Source organism: Chelonoidis abingdonii, chromosome 2 (genome assembly GCF_003597395.2).
Source record: "Chelonoidis abingdonii isolate Lonesome George chromosome 2, CheloAbing_2.0, whole genome shotgun sequence".
Lineage (NCBI taxonomy): Eukaryota > Metazoa > Chordata > Testudines > Testudinidae > Chelonoidis > Chelonoidis abingdonii.
In genome coordinates this window covers 23,836,780-23,850,558 of record NC_133770.1, presented here as the reverse complement: position 1 = coordinate 23,850,558, position 13,779 = coordinate 23,836,780, and positions in this window count along the sequence as shown.

The window sequence follows — 13,779 nt, the reverse complement described above, 5'->3', positions numbered from 1 at the left end:
TTGATATAAAAATATTCTCTCAGTTGCATGCAGACATATGCGCACACATATACACGATTGATCCAAATGAATCAGTATTTTCCTTATGTCAGGGCATGCATTTTGATCTGTTTCTCAGTCTTTGCCTCTCTTGCTTAATATATTTGCGCAGATATTCCCAGTGTCTGTGATACAGCAGTCAGCAGAGCTACAACAGACCTAATTTACAGGAGTGGGCTCATACATTCTAATCAAAGATCTTGCGTATCTCCCTAGCATAAGAGAGCAAGTTAGCTCTATTTGTGTCTTGATTAACTTGACAAGTTCATTGTGTCTAGGAGCCAGTTTACCAAAACAAAGGAGCATAACTTTTTTTTAAAAATTCATCCAACCTTGAGTTTAAATTGCAGGCATTCTTTCCATCCATCATGCAATGCTTTTATGTGCTAATACAGGGCCTGATTCTGCCAGTGTTATTCACTGGGAGTACTAACTATCATTTATTCATTCTTATTTCTGTGGTCCCCATTCCCACAGAATCTGTGTACCTCACAGTCTGGATTGCCCAGCACCTCTGCAAGATAGAGACATAATATCCCCATTTTACAAAGGGGGATCTGAGGGCAGGGCCAGTTCCAGCTTTTTTGATGCCCCAAGCAGCGAAGCATAAATAAATAAATAAATAAAGCCAATCGGCGGCACTTCAGCCGCAGCTCCATCGTGCCGCTCCACTCTTCGGTGGCAATTCGGTGGTGGGTCCTTTACTCCCTCTCTTCCTCTTTGGCGGCACTTTGGCAGCAGCTGAAAGAGGAAGAGAGGGACTGAGGGACCCACTGCCGAATTGCAGCGGAAGACCTGGACATGCCGCCCCTTTCCATTGGCCACCCCAAGCACCCATTTCCTTTGGCTCATAATAGTCTAATTTCTTGTGGGCTGTGGTCTAATTTTGATGGTTGGGTTTAAGGTGCAGGTGTTTGTGGCCTGTGATATACAGGATGTCAGACTAGATGGTGGGCCCTTCTAGCCTTAAATTTTGTGATTTATGTGGCCCTGGGCTGAACTGTAGTTAAATCAATGTTGCCCAGTGTTAGGAGACATCCAAGAATTATCTTGGGGCAAGGATTGATCAGTTTCTTGGCCAGCATTAAGGTCTCTGTGTCCCGTGAAGCTTCATTCCCTACAGCCCTCCCACTGCGAGGGATCCACACTCGCAACACTTATTAATTTTGGCCTTCTTCTTCTTTCAGTCATAGATGCCGCTTCCATTTCACCTCCCAGCAACACTTGGGTGCTCATCCGCTTTCCAGATCCTCAGCATTTCACTTGCTGAAGCCACTGGTGTCTTCATCTTCTGCACGCTGTCTATTTCACCATTCATGACTCATTACTCATGTAATGACATTCGATCGTATTGGGTCCATTTCAGAAGTGAGGGGTAAAGTGATATATTATGTGATGATAATGTGATATAGTGTAACTTACACCTTAATGTGGCCCCTTAGAGTGTAAGATAACACTTTCTTTTTATACCCTTATGGTAGCTGCTCTTCCTACTCCCTCTGTCCACCCCCCCATGGCTGTTTAGCATGTGCATTACACCACTGTAGTCTCTATTTACTGGGCACAAATACTCAAAGAGTGTAAATATCAAGAATGAAGAGGCAGGTGTTTAGGATTCAACACCTGTAACAAGGCGTAAGGGGGAGGAGTCACAATCACATGAGCTAGATAACTAAATAAGTCTTTCATGAGAAATGCTATTATGATGGGTATTGTATTTATTTTCAATGTTTTACATTCGCCACTGTCTCCGCTGAAATGCCTTGCACTGCTTCAGAATACTGACAAAAATTAAGTAAATGCTCCCAAACTTTGTTAAGGGTTTTGCCCAGTGATGTCTCATGCCCTTCCAGAATGTGGACAGCAGCTACACTTAAACCTCTGAGAACCAGGAAATACAACACTATGGTACACATCACCCCCCCCACACACCACAGTGCAACCTTAACTCTGCCCCTGTGGAGCTGGCAGTAACCATTGGCAATGATTCATTAAGTGCAGTGCAAAGGGAGATGGTGGATTCTCCGTCTCTTGATGTTTTCAAATCAAGACTGGATGCCTTACTGGAAAATGCTTTAGTCAATCACAGTTGTTAGGTGCAATACTGGAGTAACGAGGAAATTCTGTGGACTGTGGTATTCAGGAGGTCAGATTACATTATCTAATGGCCCCTTTGGGGCATAAAATCTATGAATCTGCAATAAATAGCTATGAGGAAGGACTAAGAATGTGCCATTGTGATCCACAGAGTTGAATTACCGCATGGATCTTCATGCACTCCAGCTGTATTTTGGTAGCTGTACTGAATGGTGGAAGTATCAGTTGAAATGATGGCGCGTGAACTGTGATATGAAGAGATGTGCATGTGTATCTTGAATGATTAAATATGCCTCATTTCAGCTGAATTTTGTATGATGTCAGTAGAGGTGCACAAGGATGTCTTCTTGCCCTGGGGATTGTCAGCAGGCTGGTGGCATACATGGCAGTGGTCTCCAGGGTTTAGTGAGAAGTAAGGCAATATCTCAAAAGGACTCCTCAGGGTACGGGTGAAGAGATAGGGCCATTTAGCAAGTTGGGTTTGTTTGTGTGGAGTTGGGGTGCGGAGTGTTTGAATGTAGGCAGGTATTGGTGGTTCCTCTTTGCTACATCCAACTTAACCCTTAGCAGAGTGTTAGACTTTGTCCTGCAGTGCTCATGTGTTCTGTTCCCAAGGTGTCCTGTAGCATCTCTGAGGGTACAGTGCTGGTATGTATTGTTGACATAGGGAGGCAAACCGGGCAGCATTCAGGTTGCATCAGAGGGATGACATGTACCTTAACTTTGTATTTCCTAGCTTTCAGAGGTTTACATTTAGCCACCCTCCACGTTCTGGAACAGCATGAGGCACCACTGGGTACCCTTAACTCTGCGTTCTTAACATTTTAGGGCATTTAATTTCCTTTGTGTATTTTAAAAAATAATATCTCAACATCCCTCTAATTCGCAGCCCAGCTCTCCCCACCTACTGCTACTGGAACCTTGGCAATGATTACTCTGGACATAGAAAGCACTGGCTGCATGGTAGTCCCTTCACCGCCCCTGTATCATCTCCTTGTCTTCCATCTCTCTGCCCATCCAGCACAGCCTGGTTTCCTTCCTGCACACACAGAGGCTGGTGTCAGCAGGGTGAGAACCTGGAGCAAGGCAGCAGGAACAGTGCCTGGATTACCCAGGCATTTGTGGGGATGTTTTTAACAGAGGGGACTGACATGGTGAGGCATGGATGTGGGGCTTTTGGGAGGACAGAGATGAAACCTCCCTAACATCTCCCACTGCACAGCTCAGACCATCCTCCTTTCCATTCCCTTTCCCTGCACTCCTCCAACCCCTCCACACACACAACCTCCCCATGCAACCCCCCTCGCTGCTCCTTGCTTCCCAAGTGGCTGCCATTCTCTGTTTAAACCAGGAAGGCATGGGGACTTCAAATGGAAGGTGAGAACATAAGAAGTCCATACTGGATCAGACCAATAGGCCCAATATATTATCTTCCAACTGTGACCTCTCCCAGATGCTTCAGAGGAAAGAAACAGAATAGGGCAATTACTAAGTAATCTATACTCTGTCATCCAGTCCCAGATTCTGGCAGTCAGAGGCTTAGGTTCCGAACATCCACAGTATGGGGTTGCATCCCTGACCATCTTGGCTAATAGCCATTGATGGACCTATCCTCCATGTACTTGTCTAGGTGCGGGCATAACATGCATTTGTAGAGTCACATTATGACATTTACTGTCTTATCCTTTGTGATGTAATTGAATGGGACTCTTTTTCATTTGACTGTTTGGCTTCAACTCCCACCTGTATTTCATAAACTTTTATCCTCTCCTTTTTACCAGGCCATAGCGAATCCTCATTAACTGATCCTCCCCTAAGTGATGTCTCTGTCCAAACCATGTGTTGCTCTGCAACTGTTGGCTTTCCCCCAGCCCTTAGTTTAAAATCTTCTCTACAACCTTTTTAATTTTATATGACAGTAATCTGGTTTTGATTTGGTTTAGATGGAGAATGCAGGTCTAATAAGTCGCCCATGCCCTTAAGATACCCTGTGCCCCTTGCCATCTATCTGATGTCTCCCAATCACTCCCACTAATCTCACCCCTCCCCAGACCCAAGCCCTCTCCCCTTCCCTTAATTCATTTGCCTACTACCCATTCCTATGTATCCCATTCTCCCTAATTCTCCCTCACCACAGCACCAAACCCCTCTCCTCCTATGCTCTCCTCCTTGGCCCCCCAATGCACCCTCTTCTTCCAAATCCCACACTGCCAGCATGGTTCCAACACCCCCTTACACATTGCACCTCTTACTGCTCCGATCCTCCATATTCTCTAGCTCTGCACCAAAAAAAGCTAGAAGAAGTTGAAAATGTTGTGAGTAGCTCATGTTAAGGAGGCTGTGCATCAGGAACCCCATGACCAGTGACCCAGCAACTTGCTTTTCTTTGATCACAATTCCATTGTTCAGGAAACACGATTACCTTAATGGCTTACATTCATCTTCCCTCTATTTAATCAATACTGATTTCCTTTTCAATACTTCTAAAGTAAAATTGGAGTCTGTGTATGGATTTTTAGAATGCTTTAAAATATTGCTCTTCAATCAGAAATGTAGATCCCTGCCAAAACTTCCGAAAGGAGCCCTCGCAGAATGCAGGCAGAGAGCAAGGAGCAATCTCTGAAAACCACCAAGAGGCGGGCTCAAGCTTATAATGCAAGGCTGTAGGTTAGGTTCCATGACCTCAGCATGTCACTTTGAACCACCCCCTATTGTGACAATAGAGCTTGCTGCATATGCACATTTCACTCTTTTGAGTGCATCATTTTGGTACCTCTCACTCTGGAATTACAAACTTTACCCTTAATAACTTTGTCAATATAACCCCCACACCTGCAAAGGGATAGCAGATCTCATGCACTAGCTGAGATAAATCCTAAACAGCTGTGATCTGTTTAGAGAGGATCAGAGTCATATTTTGAACCCCAGGTGTGTGCAAAAACACATTAAAAGACCAACAGGATTTTGTAAAATGCTGGATTGGGCGGTGGGGGGAGGGGCATGGGCTGTATCTCAAGAACCTCTTGCTCAAATGACACTACATTTAGGCCATGGCTACACTGGCGCTTTACAGCGCTGCAACTTTCGCGCTCAGGGGTGTGAAAAAACAGGGCAGCTCCCAGCGCTGCAAGCTACACCCGTAGAGGATGTGGTTTACGTGCAGCGCTGGGAGAGCTCTCTCCCAGAGCTGGCGCTGCAACCACACTCACCGGCAGCGCTTTGAAGTTTCAAGTGTAACCATACCCTTAGACCACTAACCTTACTCCACACTTTTATGAGGCACAGCCAGTTTCGACACAATCTGAATCAACACTTTGAATGTAGAGCACTTAGAAAACTCATTTTAAACAGCAAGCAATTCTCAACTTTAAGCAGAGTTACTGCTTAACTGTAACAGAAAAAACAACAATAAGTCATTGTGGCACCTTAGAGACTAACAACTTTATTTGGTCATAAGCCTTCACGGGCTAAAACCCACTTCATCAGATGCATGGAGTGAAAAATCCAGTAAGCAGAATATATATTATAGCACATGAAAAGATGGGAGTTACCTGACCAAGTGGGGGGTGTTAATAAGGGCAGTTCAATTAAGGTGGAAGTGGCCCATTTCCAACAGTTGACAAGAAGGGCTGAGAATCAGTGTTAGGATATAGATATTCAGGCCTGTCTGCAAAGGCCTATCCTTTAAGAATTTAGGTGTATTCTTATCACTTAGCTAGTTCTAGAGGTATAAAAGAAAGCATCAAAATCACTGTCTATGTAATGGCCTTCTCTTAATGTGACAGGCTAAGGCCTTCAGCTAAGATGTAGTTAGGCAGCCATAAGCTGGGAAGTGTATGGTCACATCCTCACATCCCAAACTAGTCACATTGAATTAAGATGCTATTGGGCTATTAGGAATACAATCCTGTCCTAATATTCCTATCACCTCCAGAGGAAGGGTAGAGTCTAGAAGATGTAAAAGGAAACTTAGTTTAATAGCATCCTGTCTGGCAAGAACTCACGTATCAATAGACACAGCTGGAAAACCCTTATGTCTGTATAGATGTAGTTGTGAAATCCTCACTTTTATATGTTTATTTGCATGGTCTCTTTCTGGTTCTGTAATTGTTTCTGTCTGCTATATAATTAATTTTGTTGAGTGTAAACCAATGAAGGTGATGGAATATAATTGGTTAAATAACCATATTACAATATGTTAGGATTGGTTAGTTAAATTTCAGTAAAACGATTGGTTAAGGAATAGCTAAGCAAAACTCAGGTTTTACTATATAGTCTACAGTCAATCAGGAAGTAAGGGGGGGGGAATGGGAACAGGGACTGGGGGAATTGGGATCATGTTTTGCTAAAGGGGGAAAAGGGAACAGAGGATGGGAACAGGAACAGAGACACAGGCAAGGCTCTATGGTGTCAGAGCTGGGAAGGGGGACACTAAGGAAGGAAACTGGAATCATGCTTGCTGGAAGTTCACCCCATTAAACATCGAATTGTTTGCGCCTTTGGACTTCGGGTATTGTTGCTATCTGTTCATGCAAGAAGGACCAGGGAAGTGAGAGGGTGAAGGAATAAGCACCCTAACAATCAGCAGAGGGAAAATTATTTTTTGTACAGACCCTTCCACTCCCAGTCTTTTTTCAGGCCTAATTTGATAGTGTCCAGTTTGAAAATGAATTCCAGTTCTGCAGTTTCTCATTGGAGTCTGTTTTTGAAGGTTTTTGTTGAATTGCCACTTTGAAGTCTGTTATTGAGTTTCATTGAGTACTATAATAGATATACTCATGGTAATTACAAGAATGGCAGAAGATTTTGGATGCTAGTCTCACATTCTGTCTGTCTCACTGAAGCTCCAAACAATTGTGTGTGTGAGATGCCTGTACCTGAATCCACTAAAAGAGAACACACCTGACACATGCTAGAGTATACACGGCACATATTGTCAATGATGAAGTGTACGACGTACAGACATACTGTTTTCTCATGCTTTAAGGATGGAGAGCTGGTGGGGGAAATGAGGGCAGAGTTCAGCTTGTTGGTGGTACCTTAACTCTGCTTTTTCAGTATGTATTGGATTTTTAAAATTAAGTTTATTTAATTCTGAATATCCTAGTTTTCAGAAACACATGGTGTTTATTCATTTTAAACTAACACATTTAACTAAGTGTTTTCTCCCCAGTTTCTTAATGATTGACCCAAATTTACAACCTTCACATTTTTTGGCTGGGAATTGCAGGCTTGAATACATTTGTCAAATACTTGATGAAGAGCAAGCATAAAAGGGACACTTACATTTATACTTCCAGATCAGCAGGAAATTTTAAAAAAGTTAAGTGGTGGAGCAAATGGAGTTACTGAGACGAAAAAAATCTCACAACTGAACGAAATCAGGCCACTGTATTGCAATTTCTGCTCTGAGTAGGCACTGATGGGGAAGGAAAAGAGAGGTCATTTAGCGAGCGAAAAAAGGCGAGTCAAAAGTACTTATGAGCACAGAAGAACAATCACATTTTAAAAAGTTTTGAGTCTTAGGAGATTTGGGTTCTATCAAATCTGTCAGAGTAAATTTTGAGTCTGGCCTAATGCTCAGTGAGATGCTGGAGACTTTGAGGAGTGGAGGGGAAAGAGAACTCCAATAACTGTGTGTCCTATTATAAAAACTTAATGAGTTTGGTAACATTAAGCAAACCCATTTGGAAAGAAATATGACCATCTTCGCTGTTACTACTGTTTTCAGTGCCACTTGAAAGAACATTTCTCGAAGAGCAACATGGCATTTACATTCATACCAGTTGAAGGCCACCACTGTGTCCCAGATCTGCAGGACTGGTGCTGTGCCCCCCTGCTTTGAAACAGTCTCTAGGAGGAAGCCCTTCAGTGTGCCAGACCCCCAGGGAGTCTCACTCTTTTTGCACAGGGTGGGCCCTGCGACCTCACTGCCTCCTTAGACTGAGGCAGCTTCTGCACTCCTTAACGCTGGGAGCTTTTTTCAGTGAATCTAACTGAAATAGACCCCTGGTAAAGACTTGTACATGCTTCAGGCATTAATGCACCTCACCAAGTATTTGCAATGACCCTCAAACAGCATTGTCAAAACAGGAGGATTTATTAGTCAGCTGGAGCACAGCATAGGAAGTCCTTAGGTTAGCACAGAGAAATGAAGGTTAAAGCATTGTCCAAGTCCATTCTGGTTAGCCCAGATCCCAGCCAAGCTGTGGTGAACTCCATGTTCAGGTTCTGTCTGAGTCTCAGTCCAACCACCTTGGTCAGAACCCAGGTGACAGCCCAGATTCCTTTCAGGAGCTAATTCTTAATCCCGCACCTCAGATCTTCCCAGGCCTTCCTTCTTGAGCTGCAGGACTTTGCCAGTTTCCCTGTCAAGAGGTGGGGAAATCCATCTCCTGCTGGGTCATTGGTTGCTTGGTGTCTATGGCCTAGTGATTGGATTTGCCCCTGTGTTCTCAGATTTCCCACTGATATGGGGTCAGCCTCAGCCAGTCTTTTTTAATGATTCATTCAGGCTCCAACAGCTGGGTGACAGTCATGACTATGTCTTCCAGCCTTACCTGGGAGCAAACAGTCCTCCCCCCCACCCCCCCGGGTAGCCATGCAAAATATAGGGGAAACTGAGGCTCATACAGGATTAATAAAAAATATGACAGAAAAGTCCAATTTCTTCACATAGTGCTGCTCTTGAATAATGACAAGAACTGAAAAGCAGTTTCCCCGTACACCCTACACTAAATTCAACAAAATCTGGTGTATGAAATGTGTCCAGGTTTTCATAACATATACACCCTATATATAATATCTGCTACATATATAATATCTGCTACTTGTGCAAAGAGATAGTGAGACTGTATTTAAAGTTTGCTTACTGGGATGGCCTCCTGGAATAGAGGGGGCAAGTATTCACGGAGCCCTGTGGCATGCTGTGTGTAAGCACAATGCAAACAATGGAAAGCAAGTAATTCTGTCTAAACTAACAGAGCAAATGGGTGCCCATTATGGGCCTATTGCTGTGTTCCTTATCCAGGTCATACTCTTATTGATTCCAGAGGGAGCTTTGCCTGGGCCCAACAGGAGGTTGCAAGAGCAACCACTGGGATTATATTTGTTTGTAGCATTGTTTATTTTATAGAAAAATTCAGTATGCTTCAATAATGACCCACCAGCACATTAGAGTGAACAATGTTGTTACTGCAGAGTTTTAGAAGGCTACTGAAAAAACAGTAAAGATTTTCAGAAGGACTAAAGCCTCTTGGAAGTGCATGTGTGTTGTTACCCAGCTGTGCTGTTACTCTGGTGCTCCTGTCCTGCAGTCAGGTGTGTGTTTAACTTTAGACACATGGGTAGACCCATTGAAGTCGCTGGGATTTCTCACATGAATAAAGGTAAGCACATGTATTTCTGTTTGCCGGATCATGGCGCTAGTGTGTAAATAAGATGGTTGCCTACAAAACCACAATTTATTTTTCCACAGTTAGCACATGGTAGGGTGTGCAGTTCTACAGTATCATCTATTTTAAGCCTTGAGAAATACTGCGGAATCTCAAATACCACTCAGTGATAACTGTGGGTAAGTATTGACAATTTGATGTCCACTATTGTACTCTGTGCTTAACTGATTTTAAAATGCACACTTCAGTGTTTACCTGATCCTGATGGTATGTCTCCACTGGAGGTGGAGGGTGTAATTTCCAGCTGGAATAGACATACCTGTGCTAACTCTGATTTAGATAGCATGCTAAAAATAGAAGTGTAGCCACAGAGGTAAGAGCAGTAGAATAGGATGGGATAGGACCCCCCACCTCAGTATGGTCCTCCTTGAGAACCTAGGAAGGTACTGGGGCAGTAAGTCTTTCTTCCTATTTGTGCTGCCACAGCTACTCTTCTATTTTTAGTGTGAGCTCTGATCTAGGGGCTGGCTATCCCCCTACCCCCTCCATGAGGTGGGCAGCATAGGGAGCCCACCAGCTAGGGAATGGATGCCTGGCTCTCCAGGGAGCCATCACCTGGGTTGTCTAGAAGGAGCCGTGGAGGTAAATTGTTGAGCTGGCAGAAAAACAGGCAGGTTTCCATGGAAATTGTCAATGGAATCAATACATCCTGGTGTGGGCGAGGGATGTGCTGGCTGCGGCTTCCTGCCACCCCCATTGGCCTGGGGCGGTGAACTGCAGCCAGCGGGAGCAGCGCTCCATCGAACCTGCCAACGCGGCAGGTGAACAAACTGGCCCGGCCCGCCAGGGTGCTTACCCTGGCAAGCCATGTCCCAGAGGTTGCCGACCCCTGATCTATCTTCTGCTCCTCCCATGAAAGGTAACAGCCAAGTGGGTGAGATTTTCAAAGTGCCTATGGGGTTAAGGCCCAGATTCTTAAAGGTACTTTGGCTCCTCGCTTCCATTTAAATCAATGAGAGGTAAATGCCTAAATATCTTTGAGGATCAGAGCCTAAGTTACTGACTTTCACTGTGAATTGGACAACTAACTCCCTTAGGTATTTTTGAAATCCCCACCTCTGTTGACAGGCACAGCCCTGAACACAGGGTGGTGTGTAAACTGCACCACCTCAGGACCAGAATGCACGGTGACCAGCAGACCACCCTGAGTCACAATTCCTCCATGGCTTCCTCTTTGCTGCAGGGGTAATAATTTAATGCTGGCTTCTGCCAGCCTCTCCCACACTGGCACACCTACTCTGGCTGGCAAGTAATGAAGGTGGAGAAAGGGTCTGTCCATTCCCTACCTACCTGCTCCAGGGAGGGTGCAAGTAGAAAGTAGCCCTGGTTGCTCCCACCTGCACAGATGAAGGGTAAGGAGCCTGCAGTGGGGCATAAGGGGTTCCCTATTCACCTACACAGGTGTGAAGCTCAAATCACAATCTAGTCCATATGTTCTTGTCCCTTTTTACCTGACCAGAGAGTGGAGAAATTCTCAGATCCTCAGACAGTGCAGTAATGAATGTAATCTAAAAACATAGAGTGGTTTGGTGTTTATCTTGTTTGGTTCCATTTACTGCCATTTACTACCTGATTGTATTTAGAAACTGCACTATCAATGAGGAGAACTAAGAACTGTGTTCAGGATGAAGAGGGAATCAAGATTGTGTGCTACAGATTCCATGGGTGACTGTAATGGTCCTCACCTGGGGTCTAGTTGGGGAGTATGGCCTAGTGGTCACGGCTGCAACTCCTGACTGCCAAGGGGGTTGTGGGAAGGGGAGCCCGGGGAGCTCTGACCCAAGGCCCTTTGGGCTACCAATGGTCTGGCAACCAAGGCTGCTTAAGGCTGTCCTCCCTGGGCCTCTTCCTCTAGTTTCCCCACCCCCAAACCCTGAAGTCAGCTTAGTCCAAGGTGGGGACTGGTGGGGAAATCTGAACCACTATAAGTAAGTGGAGATTACCAATGTCCAAGGTCCACAGGATACTTTCCTCTCTGGTTGTCTCTGGGGTGGGTCCTCCTTTCCTTCAGCAAGGGCCCCTTTGGGCAGCTAGGTCAAAGCCTTAGGCTCTGCTCGGCTCTCTGCTCCACTGTACTGCTGGAGCTGTGGGCTTCAGGTCTGCTCATCTCCAGCTCTGCCACCCAAATGACTTAATTCCTTGCCTTTTTAGTTCTTCCAGCAGATGGTGCATTTGCTGCAAGTGTGGTGGGGCAGGGCTGGCTGAGCCCAAAATAATCCCTTAACCTAGGGTGACCAGATGTCCCGATTGTATAGGGACAGCTCCGATTTTGGGGGCTTTTTCTTATATAGGCACCTATTACCCTGCACCCCCTGTCCTGATTTTTTACACTTGCTATTTGGTCATCCTACCTTAACTCCTTGTTGCCCAGTGCAGGTTTGTACACCCCATCACAGTGACATTCTGGCCTGACCGGAGTCAATGAGCATTTTGCCACTGATTTCGGTGGGGCTAGGGTTCCACCCTATGGTGGGAAAGAAGTTATGCCTAACAGGACACATCTGATATCAAAAAGGAGAGCAAGTGTATGGGCCTGATCATATGCCCACAGAGCTAATGGGAAGATTCCCATTGACTTCAGTGGTCATTGAATCAGGCCCTGAATTTCCAAATGAACATTATTATGGATGAATAATTACTGCATTGAATAGCGTTAATAACTAAGTACGTGTAGTGCAAAACTATTTATTATAACCTTTCACATCAGTAAAATAAATATTCTCCTACTGGTATGTAGCTTTGATCAGTGTCACTGATGGATAAACACAAATGTTGGAATTGCTAGGAAAAAGCCAGGGGGAAAAATACAAAAGACATAGGGCAGAGCTTAATTTACAATCCTTTTGTATTTGTGGGGTTATTCCTGTGGAATTCTGTTGATTTTTCAGTGTAAACCCAAGGGGTGAAATTTCAACTCTGTTCAAAGGACCAGCAAAAGGCCTAGGCACCACTTAAAACCAGATGCCATTTAAACCCAAAAGGCCTGAGCAGGACTTAAGTGGTATTGGGTCTTGAGTGATGTTGCCTAGGCCTTTTGCTGGTTGTGTGCACAGGGGTGAATTTCACCCACAGTGAGAAAAAACTTTCAAATGAGGAATTTATTTATTTATTTTGGGGAGAGGGTAGGATTTTCAAAGAGATTCAGTTAATAAATTTAGGTTGATTATTAAGTAACATTTTCTAATGCTGCGTTCAATTCAAAGGAAGTGTTGGAAATGCCATCATTTAGGTTGTTTAAAACTGGTCTAGACAATACTCTAGAAAATATATTGTGGGGGATGATCCTACATTAGCTGGGCGGTGGACTAGATGATCAATAGGTTTTTCAGCTTCTGGCTTCTGTTTTTCAAGAAACTACATGTACCATGTGGGCTCTGTTAAAACATATTATTTGGCCTGTTTACTCAACAATAACAATACAGAGGAAACTACTTTTTTCCCATCAAAAAAAGAACATCTTTTAAGAATCTTTTCCATCTTTTGTCTGTACAGACGACAACACATCCTGGAACGGGGCATTGTAATTTAGACAGCTGAAAGGAGCATTTTGACTGGTAATATGGAAGTCATGTTGTTAGAAAGTAAAAAGACAATTAAAACACAATACCATATAATGCTAATATGGTGCATGGGCTCTAGTAATGTATCCTCTTCTCCACAATAGGCCATTGCTACGGTTACTTATTCTGTAACCTTGATTCTGAGCTGGCTGCAACTCAGGAGGTACAGATTGGGGAAGAAGGCAAGGTTGGGCTTATGTCATGATAGGCCTCCTGAATTTTGGGATAAGCTGGGGGCCTACCCATCCTTGGTGTAAGAGGTTTGTGCAGCCTCAGGGACTTCTCTAACCTATGCTGCCTGCAACAACTCTCTATGGAGCTATCCAGAACTCACAATAGTCAGAGGTCTCCTATCTGCCTTTGTGCTTGAGTTATGGCCCCTCGATGCTGCCAGAGCAATGAGAAAACAACTAGGAACATGCCATGTCTTATTCAATAATGCAGTATGATAAGCACTTTCTCATCTGCACGGTAAAACCCGTTGTGCTATTTTAATTTCTTTTTATTAGCCAAAGGAATCCATATCTGACATGGTCATATTATACTGCATGTACATCGAGGTTTTCCCATTTGCCTTTGATTTATCCTGTGTTTCTTCAATTGCTTTAGAGCTTTTGTATTTATCAAAT